The sequence below is a fragment of the Ochotona curzoniae genome, unplaced genomic scaffold, assembly GCF_017591425.1.
Source record: "Ochotona curzoniae isolate NIBS_2020 unplaced genomic scaffold, NIBS_Ocur_1.0 contig_4064, whole genome shotgun sequence".
In the NCBI taxonomy this organism is placed as follows: Eukaryota; Metazoa; Chordata; class Mammalia; order Lagomorpha; family Ochotonidae; genus Ochotona; species Ochotona curzoniae.
In genome coordinates, this window is record NW_024466107.1 from 10,837,680 (window position 1) to 10,852,395 (window position 14,716).

General features: G+C 45.4%; 2 non-coding genes and 1 pseudogene across 2 annotated transcripts; 2 read left to right on the forward strand and 1 right to left on the reverse strand.

Annotated features, from left to right (window-relative positions):
* Positions 1–251: 251 nt before the first annotated feature.
* Positions 252–324, forward strand: TRNAA-AGC. The gene has a single exon. It is a non-coding gene; the product is annotated as a tRNA-Ala (tRNA).
* A 5,795-nt stretch (positions 325–6,119) lies between these two features.
* On the forward strand, positions 6,120–6,201 carry TRNAS-GCU. The gene has a single exon. It is a non-coding gene; the product is annotated as a tRNA-Ser (tRNA).
* Positions 6,202–8,965: 2,764 nt separating this feature from the next.
* On the reverse strand, positions 8,966–9,930 carry LOC121159016 (annotated as a pseudogene).
* Positions 9,931–14,716: the final 4,786 nt, after the last annotated feature.

The following is a 14,716-nucleotide window of genomic DNA, read 5'->3' on the forward strand; positions in this document are numbered from 1 at the left end:
CATCCTCGCAGGCACGACTGCGAAACTGGTCCTATTCTGGCGGCCCCCAGTTTTCCCCACCCCTATTCTCTCTCCTTCTTGTGGCAGAGGGCGCGCAATTGTGGTTGTTGCGTTGGTGGTTTAGCGATTGTTGCTGTGTCAGGGGAGTGGCGGGAGCTGTTGAAGAGGCTGGGTGTGTAGCAGCAGAGGAGGGTGTGTGGCGGTGGCTGGTCTTCCCGCAGAGAAATGGGAGGAGTGTAGTGTTATGGGTAGGGGAATTAGCTCAGGTGGTAGAGCGCTCGCTTAGCATGCGAGAGGTGGTGGGATCGATACCCACATTCTCCACACTTGATTTTGTTTTTCCTTCCCTCGGCTGACAAAACTCTTGTCTGAGTGGTGTGTGGATTGTGACCTGAGGACACAATGACACGGAACCGGTAAGGACGTCTGGGTTGGTCATTCCACTGTGCGTATTTCGTGTCTGCTCACCACCTCCTTGTGAGTGACTTCACAGCAGGGGCATCTCCAAGTCACTCAATTCTCTGGCCACTGCCACCACAGACCCAGGTATCCCCTTGTCACAGAGATTACAGGATCTAGATTTTGACCCAAAAAGCCAGCAAGTGCTCCGTCAAGATCACCCCACCAGCATAGCAGCTCATAACCAGTTCCTTTGTTCCGTGAAGATAATGTGCTTAATGGCATAAAAATATCCCTATTGTGGTTCTGAATTTCTCTTTTTCCATCCCTTTGCAAGTTCTTTTTCTTCTGCATTCATCATTCTGTCTTTTGTTGTAAATTGTGATGGGTCAAACCTGAACTCCTCTCACAATTTCTCATGCCTCCCCATTCATTCTTTCTAATGAAGAATCTGTGTTTTGGAATAACAAAAATAAATGTGGTGTTTCTGTACAAAGTGAAAGAGACACAGGGACATTGTTCATAAGTTCAGCTGTATGTGAATTCTGACAGCAGAAAAGTTGGTACCCGGGAGCAGAGACCTAGGGATATGGTCGGCATTCTCTGTGGAAACACGTGCACTAGTTCTGGGGGTCCTTTGGAGGATTTGGGAGGAGTGTTGTCCCACTTCCCACTCGGGTCCCAGGCAACGGTGAGCAGGGAGGAAGCAGAGTCCGGTCCCCATCCAACCTCCTGGTCCAGCTCCTGGAAAGACGCAACTGCCCTCCCCAGTCCCCTACACGGATGCCCTTGCTCCCAGTGCCTTTACTCCCATGACCCAAAGCGGCTTCGGTGCAACTCGTTTGCAGGGCCTTTCTGGCCCTCCTGGATTCCTGTTCTCCTGTCCCGGGATCCACGAGGCAGCCGTGCACTGGCCCGCCTGACCCAGGTGACGTGTCCTTGCGGGCAGAGTGTGCTCGGTACCTCTAGGAGGTGGCTCGCATTGGTCCACAGCCCAACCCCACGCTTCCTGGGTGCTCAGGGATACTGAGACTGGGACTAGACCGTGCCCTTGGGGCACTGGTCCATGGATTCAGGTTGTGCCCATGGCTCTGGGAGAGCCTAGTAAGCATGAAGGCTACTGGTGTACTGAGCTAGGCTGTGTAAGGAATAAGGAATACTCTGCTAGATAGCGATGGTTCAATGGCAACCCAAAGCAGTATGTTTGCGGGCCATGCTGGCATTGAGAGTTCCATGTATTTCAGATAGAATTATTTGTGTGCTCATTAAGCTTTCACTATCCAATTCCAGTCAGAACCCGTGGTGTTGCAGGGATTAACTTCTTTAGCTTGGCTGGGGTTTAAGTTCTACCTTATAGGAAGAGGTTCCTGCCTCTCACTCATGCAAAGGTTTCATTGCACAAGCTTTTTTGCAAGGGGATTCTAAAATCCCTGCCAACTTTTTCACGCAAATGTTGATCAGTATTTCATCCTTATTTCCTTTAACCTTGACCCCACCTGCTCTCTGTCTACACTGCCTTTTGATCATTAACTTCCCCCACCTTTTTGTTTTACTTGAATTTAATTTTTCGAGGATCTTTGAAAATAAATATATGAGCTACATATCCCATTCCTCAGCAGGAGGAGAAAAGAAACACAAAACATCTAAAAATAAGGATGCTTGGGAAGTTTGGACAAACAACCCAGAAGATACTCAGAGATACACGCCATGGAGAAAAAGTCTCTCATACAATACTTCAGCCTTCTTGTTATAGCTTTAAAAAAAAAATTGGCCATCAAACATACCTATGAAAATTCATTAGAAAAAGGACTAGCCTGGGGGAGGGTTCTGGGGTTCAGCCTGGAGCTGCATCCGTTTCTGGGCCCTCCCACCCCTACCACCCTGCCGCCCCACCTGGTGTCTGCCCAGGGCTGCAGGAAGGACAGGGCACTTTCCTAGGCTGGGATGGATGGATGGGACAAGGAAGTGCTGAGATGGGGGAGCAGGCAGCTCAGGTGGTGGAAGCAACCCTGCCTGGTCCTTACCTGGTAGTGCTAGAAGTGTCATCTTGCGTGGTGCCTCTTTTTCAGCTCTGTTGCCAGACTACCGAACTTGAAGGGTCGACAGTAGTAGAGCATGCATCAGACCAGACTGAAAATAAGGCACCCACTTTAAGGATCGAATCATTAACGTTACTTTTTATGCAGATGTAAATGCAAGTTCCAGAGGAATGTTAGAGCTTAGCAAACAGGAGGTGCTAGGAGAGACTGCACTTTTTATATAGCAAAGCATCATGCTGACAAACCAGTAATTGGAATTTCCACATACAATATTATGTCATTTGAAGCTGGGAAATATTTTAATAAATTATAGTGTTTCTGTTTTGAATAACAAAGGTTTAATCCTAAGAAAAAAAGTGGATATGCTAGTGTTTTTCTAAGTTGATCCTGAACTTGCTGAACATCCAAAAATGGTGGATGATGATCTCATCACACTTTCTTACTCTTTGTTTGGAAGCCAAAGAAGGACAGAAATGATCTTTTCCACGTTGGTCATTCAGTACCATGTTATTTAACTTCATGGCATTGTTAATTTCTTTCTGTTCCTGCTGTTGATTTTGTTTTGTGGCTTCTTATTTAAGGGGATGTATAGTAGCTGTGTAATGGAGACTGTCATTTCCAGATGTGAGGATACAATGCAGTATGCGTCTCTACTTCCAGACTAAAGATGGACTCCCAATGAAACTGTTGGATATATCTTGACAATAGGATACTGGACTCTCTGCCATTGTCCATGCCAGCAATAATGGACATAGGCCTGTGTATGAAGAACTATACTGTAGTAATGATATAAGGGAACTCAGTGGGGTGAGGGGGGAGGGAATTGAGGAGGAGGTAAGGGAAATCCCAGGGCCTATATAACTGTATCATAAAATGATAATAATAAAAAGAAGTAAAATTTAAAAAAATTGGCCTATCCCAAGCTATAGTGGAGTCAACAACTAAGTCCTGTTTCAAATTTGTGATTAGTGAAAAACCCTGTATCCTACATTCTCACAGGAGAAATACTCTGCGATAATGTGAAATATTACAAAAGGTTCTATTTGTTCCCAGTTTACTACATTAAAGTCGAGAGAACAACTTCTGTTCGGTCATAAGAAACCCACATGCTCAAGTAATACGTATGGCTTCCACAACATATTTAAATTTGATAGCAGTATTTAAAAAGACATTGTTTTCTTAAAAAAAAAAAACTACCTTGTTAAGTCTACACACCTGTTTCTTATTTCATCTGTGATATTTTAAATTTCCCTCTGCTGTCGTGTTCCTGGGCTTGCAACTTTGCATATTCATCTCTAACGGTCCTGTCAGCAATGAGTTATCCCTGTTTACTTTCAAACAAGAGGGTATTTGTCCACCATTTTAGCTGAAAGATTTTTTTTTTTTAATCACACACAGGATTCTGGTTTAATGAGTCTTTTCTTTCAACGTTTAATCAATGTTATGATGTCTCTTTCCGGTCACCAAGGTTTCTGTTAAGAAACCCACTGCATCTGGAACTATAGTTTCTATTTCATTTTCCTTTAGCTGCTTTCAGGATTTTTGTCTTAGTTTTCAGTAGTTTGATTGATGTTTCTAGATATGGATTGTGTTGGGTTTATCCTGCTTGAACTTTGCTGGATTCCATTCATCTGGTTTAAGTAGGGTTTATTTTGCCAAATATTTATTTCTCAATCATTAATTTTTTTTGAGATTTCCTTTTGTTTTATTATATTTTTGAAAATCTTTACATAGTTAACTGGGGTAAAAAGGTTCAAGGGCTATAGGAAAGTGGGGAAGACTATTATTTCCATATTATTTCCTTCATATTTAAAGGGGGGTGTTAAGGGAGAAGGCCCACCCAATTTCCCGCCCTCCCCAGGTCCCGCATGTAGGGTATGCTCCAAGGTTCTTGCTCAAGTGGTTTTGATAGTTCCCCAGTTATAAATTGCTGTCAATCATTAATTCTTTAAAGTTTCCCCCTTCTGTGAATCTCTTTCTCCTCTTGTTTGGATCTAATGAGACATAAGTCCTAGATTTCCTTATTTTCAGATTTGTCCTTAGGGTCTGTTCATTGTTAGAAGCAAGCTTTGTCTGTACAGACTGGGTGGGTCCTTTTGCTCTAGTTTTGAATTTACTGCCTTTTTCTCAGACATCTGCATTCTGCTAGTAAGACCATCCAGCATAACAGTTCCCTCCATTAGTTCTGGTTAACACAGGGTCCCAAGGCTTTAGGTTGTCCTCTACTGGCAGGGAGCTGGATTAGAAGGACACACAAGTTATTGTCCCAACCATACATTACATACTTTAAAATAGATTTATTTTTACTTCAAAGGAACAGTTAGAGAGAGGGAAAGACAGAGTTGGTTCTGTCCACTGAATAACTCCCCAAATGGCCAAAGGAGTCAGAGCTGAGCAGATCTGACCTGAGGCCAAGAGCTTCTTCCAGGTCTCCCACAGGCTGCAGGGGTCCCAGGACTTGAGCCATCCTCTGCTGCTTTGCTAGACCTCGAGCACTCAGCTGGAGGAGAAGGCGAACAGCCAGGACATAAATTGGTACCCACATAGCATGCAATGCCAGCTGCTGGCTGTGTAGGCAGAGTTTTAGCCTACTAAACCATGGCACTAGCATCAGTTATTACACACTTTTCAGGGTGAAAATACACTTTTAATTCACATACAAACTCAACAAATAATGGTCCACAAATATCTGAAAAAGTAAAAAATAAAAATCACTTAAGCTCATTTAAAAAATTTGTTGATTATTAACACTCACAAGATATGAAATAAGTGAACACCTTGTAGAAGTGTCAGTGCCTTCACAATCTCTATCCTCGATGTGTTGACCATGCATTTTCACTGCCATAGTTCTAAACAAATGTTATGCAAACATTTAACCAAGAACTGTGCATCATTGGATTATAAATCATGTAACTTTGGATTCTAAATTGAAGAATTAAAAAAGCTCAAAAGCTCATGCTGTTATAAATAAAAGGCTGAATAAACAAATACAGACAACACAAAGGTTAAACCACAATTAGTGTAGGTACTCCGCCCTCTAACAGCTGTATCTAAAACCATCCACTCCCTCCTGTGAAGGAGAGCACCACTTGCGGGATTACTTCCCAAGGATGGAGCAAGCTGGTTGTTTCCCTGAGTGCTGAGAAAACTGCAACTCAGCTGAATGAACGCTGGGCTTGGGTCTGAGAGTTGTGGCCAGCTTAGAAGGATAGCTGCAGGGCAGATATCTGAGGCGGGCATGGAAGAAGGCAAGAGGTGGGAAGGGTAGGCTCTGGGTTAGGACACCCCACAACTGACAGTGTCTTCTCAAATGACTGGTATAGCTTCTGCCCTGTGATTGGCTACTGTCAAGCTAATGCAGGGTGAAATCAACTCCACAAAGACAGAACTATGGGAATAAGACGTCGAGGAGTCCAGAATGCCACAGCCCAGCTAGCGCTCTTCAGATTTTCTCACCGTCCCTTCCCCAGTCAGAGGTTCCTGCAGTGCTCCCTGAGACTGACCTGGGGGGCGCCTTGGTCTGGGAACCCAGGCCCAGAGGAGCTGAACCTGCTGGCTGAGCTTCCCTTCCAGCCTCTTCTGTGTCTCCTTCCTCAGACTGAACATCCTCCCACCTGAGACCCCTGTAGGGCGCATGTGCATGCCCTGTTGGGAGGGGAGGAATACACAACACCCTCAGGGGACGAGGTGGCCGAGTGGTTAAGGCGATGGACTGCTAATCCATTGTGCTCTGCACGCGTGGGTTCGAATCCCACCCTCGTCGCCGGTTTCCTTGCTTTTCATGTTCCAAACGGCTTCCCCTGGAGGCTGCAGGGCAGGCTACACACAGCGTCCCTTCAGTCTTCAGTCCTCCTGACTGGCAGCTTTCCCAACAACTGCTCCTCTCCCAATCTCCTTTCAGCAACCCAAACTGTTCTCACGCTTATGGTCAGAGATCGTCCCAATTTTGCTCCAACTAACACGTTATTCTTTTGATACTTGCTGTAATTCTTCAGTGGGTTGTTTTCAATGCTTTCATATGTAACATCTACTTAGAATCCTGCATAAGGGCTCTGAGTTGAAGAGATGAGAATTGCACAAAGACACTGGAAAGGGAGATGTGTGGTGCTGCATCCTTTGCTTACCTGTATAACTACCTTGTGAAATACATAGCACTTTTCCAGTTAAACCTATTTGAAATGAAACTTTTTCATTTAAAAAATTGAATTTTTAATATTTTTTACATAATTGAGCCGAATGGACACACACGTGAGCCTCTGATTAGGGTGGAAAGGGTCAGCTGTGGAGGAAGGTGGGTGAAACAAATGCTTTAATTTTTATTTTTGCTTTGTTTGCAGGGGAAGAGGATTGGGGGTTGCTCAGCACCCAGAGATGTAAACAGTCGATTGATGACGCCTCAAAGGCTGTGGGGAAGAGTGTTTCAAGAGAGATTTCAATAGTTCTGAGAAGGTGTTGGTTCATGGCTTCAGGGTTGAGAAAATCTTCCCAAGGTCTTTTGGTAGATGAAGATCACCATCCACAGACTCAGAAACATGTTGCAAAGCTTGGCCAGCAGAGTGGTCAAACCTGTTCTTTCCATTCTCTGACAAGGTGCTCCACATCCCCTTCTGGCCTAGAAGGCATGTTGTCCACTGCAATGGCATCAACAACCAAGGATTCCTTGTCCTGATGCATGTACTCCAAAATCAGGCCATGTATTCAGCTATTTTTCCTTGTGCTGAAGGTCTGATCCCAGCAGACCCCCAAGAAATCTCGTCTGGGGTGATGTTAGCTCTGACTCCTGTATATGCCAGCCAGTGCAGGATCAGGTTTTGTCTGTCACATGCCAATGCACAGAGAATGCAACTGCCAGGTTAGTTCTGCCCCAGCCCAAAACCTCATGCAAACCAATGGGTGCTGTGTTCCAGCCCAGCCAGCCTGATACAGGCCCTGTACTCAAACATAACATAATGTGCTGTGACCTAGTTGGGGCCGTCTCTGAAAACTCTCACCAGCTCCACCACCAGCCCTGGTTTTTGCATGTATAAGCCTCTGCTGCAGTCTAGTTTGGCTCAACCTGCATCCCATCCAGCTCTTGTAAATAACCATATGTGCTGCAGCTCAACTCAGCTAGTCCTCCTCCCAGATCTGGCCCTCAGTTTGCTGACAGATGCAACTGCCTTGTCCAGCCTGGCTCACCCACAGCCCTGGTTCTTATGCTCACCACCACTAGGTACAGCTCAGCAGTAGAGTGTGCAGTTTCCCTGCCAGGCATGCTCTCAGCCCCAGATCTTGTGTCTGAATGTTTGTACTATGGTCAAGCCATATGTGATTCTAACCTACACCTATTCTGTGCTCCAGAGTTTTCAGCTGCCCAGCCCAACCTGGTCAACCCCCACATTGACCCCCTCCAGTTCTAGCTCTCACACTCACAACTGGAAGCAGTGGGCCAGCAGGGAATTCCTGGAGGCTCCCCTACTAGGTGTGCTCTCAACTGTGAATCTTGTATATGCCAGCAGGTGCTGCATTCCAGTCTGTGATGGCTCCTCCCATTCTTGGCATCCATTAACAGGTACTGCAGCCTGATGTAGCTCAGCCTGCCCCCAGTCCAGCTCTCACTAGCAGGTGCAGCAACCTAATCCAATCTGGCCTAGCCCTCGGGTGTGAGCTGGGAGGTATTGCAGTCCAATCTGTCCCAGCCTGAACCTTGCCTTGATTCTCACTCCTGCTGGGTCTTGCCCAGCATGAACCGTCCCCAGACACAGACCACATGAATGCCAATGGATGTTGCCACCAATCTGACCTGGCTTATCTCTAGCTTCAGCTCTCATGCTCTCCAGCAGATAAATTCTCCAAGTTCCCCTACTAGGCCTGTCCCCAGCAATGGATCTCACATGTACCAGTGGGTGCTGTTACTCAAACTAACATGGCCAGCCCCCAATCCTGGCACTCACTGGTGGGTATTGAGGATTAGTCCGAATAACTTACACCCATTCCAGCTCTCACTGGTGAGTGTTACAATCTAGCCCAGCTTGGCCCACCCCCAGACCTGGCTCTCATGTGACCTGGCAAGCATCATGGCCTAGCTGGCCTGCCCTACACCCATTCTGGCTGTTAATCACCAATAAGGTCTGGAGCCTAACCCAGTCTGGTCTGCCCCCAGGCCCAGCAGACACTCATGCCAATGGTGCTACAGCCTTGTTCAGTCTAGTCTCTTGCATTCACCAGGAGGAGCTGCAGCCCAGCATGGGAGTCCCTAGAGTTCCTGGTCCAGGCCCATTCCATGTCATGGGTCTGACACATGCTCACTCTCTCCTGTCTCTCATGCATGCCATCCATCCCTCCAATCACACTAGTATTGTAGTCTATAGTTTTCTCTCCAGTTTTCCTGAGTAGATTTGATTTTGTCTTGCGCTTGCCTCCAAAGACACCACCCATACAAAACATGTTTAATTTGGGTTCACAAAAGTTTTGCTGCATTAAAAAAAATCAATAATGATACCCTTTGTAACTAGAAAATTTACTATGGAAAGTATTTTCCCTAATTCTCAGTAAATATGCCAGCAGTTAACCAGGTTAGTATCCCTGCTGATCAGAACAAAGGGGCTGAGACTGGCATAACCCAGTTCTAGGAACATTTGGATATTTGAAAAAGAGAAGCCCTCTATGCAGGTGGATCCTAAGTAGAAGGAAAAAATAAAATCTGCCCAATAAAAGAGCAGGAAACAGGTCATGAGAATGAGAATACTCCGAGTAGCTCTGATCTCTGGGCTGGGATATTTGGCAAACCTGGAGCTCTGGAGGTAGAGGACACGCCTATGATGTTTGTACAGATAGAGAGCCATGTACACACTGCTCCAGCCCATGAGACTCTGAAAGGTGAGGTCCCGGAGAGCCATGAGGCAGAGGAAGAGCCATCTGACCATTTGTGGAGCTGGCAGCATGTAGCAATACCCAATGTATGTTCTAAATCGAGACTGATTCGTGCTGTTGACTGCTGTGATGTAGTGGAGCAAGTTAGAGCTTATGAGAAAGCTAAAGACCCAGAAGGTGAGGAGGTAGGGAAGAACCTGCCATGCAGTGTGTGGTTTGAGCTTTCTCCACAAGGTGTTCCTGGGACTGAGGGTCAAGGCCTGGACAACACTGAGGAGGCAGGTGGTGCAGATGGAGAGACTTCGAGCCACCCTATTCAGATAAACCACAGTTTTACAAATAATATTGCCTAGGAAGTTACTGAGAAGAAAAGCTAATGATGTGCCTGACATTATGCTTGCGCAGAGTATCACGATGTTACTTAAAGCCAGGTGGATGAGAATAATGTCTGTAGGCTTTCCCTCAGGACCCATGGCAACCATGTGCACATGTTTCACAAACAGAAAGAAATTTCCTCCAAATCCAAGTCCAATGAGAAAAAGGAAGATCGCTCTCTGGATGAGACTCCAGGTCATCCTGCAACTTCATGGACCAGAGCAGGGAAAACCTTTGGAGAAAGACAAATGAGCAAAGGTCACATGCTTCAGCTGTGGCTTCAATTGCATCTGCTAGAATGTGAAGAATAGCAAGAACACTGCAGTTCACAGATGTACATGGTTGAGTGTGTGCTTCACTGTCGCTGCTCTGTGTGCCATTTTATATTTTGCCCTCATGATTTATGGAAGATGGTGACCTTAAAATCCACATGCCTAGACATTCTCTTTCACGATTTAATTGATCCTGCCAACATCACCTTCCACGTATCTGCATGTTCACACGTGTGGCAATCCTGCCTCTCTTCACATATTTCCTGAGACACTGTCAGGTACTGCCCTGTAATCCTACATGCCACCCCTTCCGCATATCCATTCATCTCTGCCCTGCTGTGAGCACTGTGAGTTCCCTATTCAGAGTGCCTTAGTGGCCTCTGCTCGCTCCCAGAGTGCGCTGAGTGTGGTCTGCAGGTGCTTCATGGCTTCATGGCACCTTCTCTGCAAAATTGTCCAAAGAAAATACCCATCAACCTCTAACAGGAAGGTCTCCTTTCTCTCGCTCTCTCTCTCCATGTGTGTGTGTTTCTGTAGGTCTGCCATTCAAATAAGTTACACAAATATTTTAAAAATAGGTATCATTCATGTTACCCTTCTTGCGATATTTCTCCTAACATCAGTTGGATATAATTGTGAGTGCATGTGTCTTTTGTTTTTGTTTTGGGGAGAGAGAGAGAGAGAGAGAGAGAGAGAGAGAGAGAGAGATTCCCTATCTTTGCAAATGCCTGCAACATCTGAGGGTGACCTGGGAGCTAGAAACTCAATCTGGATTTTTTCACCTACATGGCAAGCATGCAACTCCTTAAGTGCAGCTGGGCAGGAGGCAGAGCCAAGATCGAAGCCCAAGCCCTGTGTTATGGGATGCATGTGTCCCAAGCAGCATCTTAACCACTACACCAACTGGCAATTGTTAGGTTTTACCTTTTATCTGTGTTCTGGCACTTTTTACTGGTGTTCAAATATCACACAGAGTGTTGTGACTACTTCGTGTAGCACGATCTCAGAACTGAAGGAAATCCCATAGGTAATGTGCATGTCAATTAGCCAGATTTAGTCATTTCACAAGATGCACAGACTTCAAAACATCACATTTTCCCTGGTTAACCCATTCAATCTTGTCTGCCTATTTAGAACATTTAAGACACAGATAAATAATTAAAACCTCATTATAAAAAAAAATACAGAGTTTTAGGGTACACAGATATGTGCCAATCTTCTGATTTCCTTTTGGGCAGACTCAGTTTTACGGTTCTTGGATCCTGTGAACTTATAATGTAGTCCCAACTTTTTCAGTGTTACAGGGACTTGGGATTATAGGCCATTCGGAGAAGATATTGCTGTGGGGAGTTTTCTTTCAAAGTTGGTCAAGTGGGAAGAATGAAGGGGGTGTCTTATCCTAATTCCAAGCGTGGGAGAGGCCTCTCAGCAATCATGCAGGTGCCATGCTGGACAAGACGCTGGTCAGGCCATTTGCACCTGAGGAAATAGAGGTAACTAGAAGGAAATGCACTTTGCAGTGCAGCAGGGACCTTGGGGTCCCCTGTGCTGAATGCATCCCAGCTGCGAATCCACAGCCTACATCTTGTGCAGGCTTCAAAAGTGGTCTTGCTGAGTGATAGGGAAGGCCTGCCTGGAGGGAACTGCAGCTGGAAGTGCCCAGGATGCATGTCAGGGAAGACCTTGCAAACTCCCTGACAGACTCAGCTGTGCCTAACAGTGTCCAGTCTTACCAGCGGCAGGGAGGCAAGGGAAGAGGAAAGCAGGCCACATGCCTCATTGGATTAAAATTGCAGGCTCTGTTTGTAACAGGAGAACGTGTACTTCTGATCTAAAGGGCTTTTTGCTTTAAACTGTCTGTGGGTCATTTGACTATTCAGCTTTGAAATTAAAAGTCAAGCATCTGCTTGAGTTGGAAGCCAAGCAAAGAGATAGTTGACAATAAAGACAAAATTTTCCTTGTAAATACAACCCTGAGATTTGTTGTTTGTAACTTACCGGTGTTTCCAAGGATATCTCCGCTGGTAAGCCTGAGAGCCCAGTCCCCTTGACACCCTGAGACAGTAACTGATGTGAGAGGTGTCAGTGCAGCACCCTTGGCTGAGCCTGGGTTTACATTCTTGGTGGGGTAGGTACCTGTTCCTTAATTTGGGGACCATAGGCTTCCTTCCCGGGGTCTCTGCTTCTTCATTTTAAAGTGTGCACAACTTGAGCCACAACTGCATCTTCTAGTATACCTTCCTCTTTTACAGGCTCCATAAATGATTTAATAATTGAGAAATCACAATTATACAAAATAGGTCTAATTAGTAAATGAAGCAGGTCATGGATGCCTTAAATGTTTGGATAAGACACAGAAATTGTTTATAAAGAATATCTTGATTCACTCCAGTGATTTAGTTTATTCAGTGTCATTGGGTCTCGATGGTGTGATAGTGCAGAGAGTCAAAAAGCTTTGCAATTGGCTACTCTGAAGCTCAGATCCAGACCTCCCCAATGTCTTTGTGCACACCACCTCTGTAAGATCAACCACACGGTAAAAACCAGTCGGGACTTTGTCCTGAACCAGTCTACAGTGAGGAGCAAGGACACAGGCAAAGGGTGTTTTTGTCTGTTCCTAGTAACAGGAATAATTTCTAAATGGCAATAATTGGTGTTACTTTTATATGCTCCTCACAGCTATTCTTTCTCCAGTGTTTCCACAATTTTCTAAAACAGTGTCATGTACTGTGTTTAAAAAGCTGGAGTGTCAGTTTAAAGCAAATGTGCAAAACAAATGTCAAAATCTTAGGATACCAAATGAAGAGATTAAGAAGATCCCATGCTTAAAAGAATGAAGGACACCAAAACACCTGATGTAAGAGACAAATGAAGTGAAAACAAGACAAAAACAAAAGTCCCAGAGCTGCAAATTGCAGAAAAGCCAGAAGCCACCCAGGTTGACAGCCCACTGCTGCCTGATGCCCCCAGTCTCCCTCACACCTGGGAAATGTAGCAGTCTCAGGCTCCGGGCATCAGTGGTTCTGCTGTACAGAATCTCCCTCCAGGGCCACATAACCAGGTGGTGTTGCTGGTTGCACTGGGAAATGATAGCCACCCTCTCTCTGGGCACTCACATCTTCCTCTTCCACAGCAGACAGGGAGGGTAAGACATTTCCTCACCTAGCCTGGCCCTGACCAGTTCTATCTAGAACTGCTTCCCTTCCAGAGCAAAGGCAGCTACCCCTGCACACACACACTCAGCCTCACTCACCTGAGCAGTCTGCAGGGCTGTGGCAGGAGCTGTGGCAGAGCAGCACAGCCAGGACTGTTTATCCTTGCCTGAGCCCCAGCACTCAGGGATGCTGTCACTGATGTCAGCATGTCAGTGTGATGAGTTTGGCTCCTTCTGCATGCTCTGGGTCCCTGGGGCCAGCTCTGCCCTCTCCCTGATGACCTCTTAACTGTCAAGTCCAGAAACTTCTTGATCCTGATTACATTGAACCTGCACTAATGAGCAGAAGGCAGCTTGATGATAGTAGATCTCAGAGGGTCCAGGTTCCTTGGAGTTGATTGGATCTACTCCTACCTCTGCCACTTACCACCAAGACTCAAGCAACAACTTGGGAAAAGTATCTGACAGTCAGAAGTAGACTTTGTGAACTGTATTACTATTTATTTATTTATTTAATTTTAAAAATACTTATCCATTTCTATTTGAAATGGCAGACCTACAGAGAGAAAAGGAGAGACAGAGAAGGTTTCCATTCATTGATTCACTCTCCAAATCACCACAGCAATTGGAGTTGAGCCAACCAAAAATCAGGAGTTTCATCTGGATCTCCCATGTGGTTGCAGGGCCCCAACACTCAAGCCATTGTCCACTGCTTTTCCAGGCCATAAGCAGGGAGCTGGATTGAAAGTGGAGCATTTGGGTTACAAGCTGGTGCCTAAACGGTATGCTGGCACTACAGTGGGGTTTTAGCTGCCTGATGCTTGACACCTATAGTTTTATTTAGGGAGTATTTTTTTTTCTAATTTCATACAAGGGGTGGGGAGAGAAAGAGAGAAAGAGAGAGACCCTCCATCTTCTGGCTCACTCCCCCAAATAATTGCAATGTTTGGGGCTGGGCGAAGCTGAATCTGGGAGCCTGAAACTTTATCCAAATTTCTCATGTTGGAAGCAAGGACCCAAGTATTTGGCAGTGAAATGGAATGGAAGTAAAGCAGCAGGAATCCCATGATGCTTATATAGGATGCTGCATCACAGGCAGTGGCTTAATTCACCACACTATGGTAGTAGCCCAATGAACTATGCTTTATGAACAAGTTTTTTTTTTTCATTTGAACTATGCTTTTAAGCTTGTAAAATTATTGTTTTAATTTCTGAGCAACAAAAAGTATCAAAAACAGCATAAAGTTTTGAGTAGTTATATAATACAGATTCAACTCAACAAGCCTACGCTTACAAGGTGGCATATTTCAGTGATATCCAGATCAATCATGAATAGAAAAGGCTTGAAAACACACATAAAAATCGATTTGTGTTTCTCTTGCTCCTATTTGAGTTGTTGTTTAATCTGACTTAATGTTTTTTTTTCTGGGTGGTTTCCCAACATTAGTAAAAATTCATCAGTATGGGACCTGGCGCGATGGCACAGTGGTTAAGGTCCTCGCCTTGCATGCACGGGATCCCATATCGGTTCTAATCCCAGCAGCCCTGCTTCCCATTCAGCTCCCTGCCTGTGGCCTGGGAAAGCAGTCGAGGATGGCCCAAAGCTTTGGGACCCTGCACCTGCG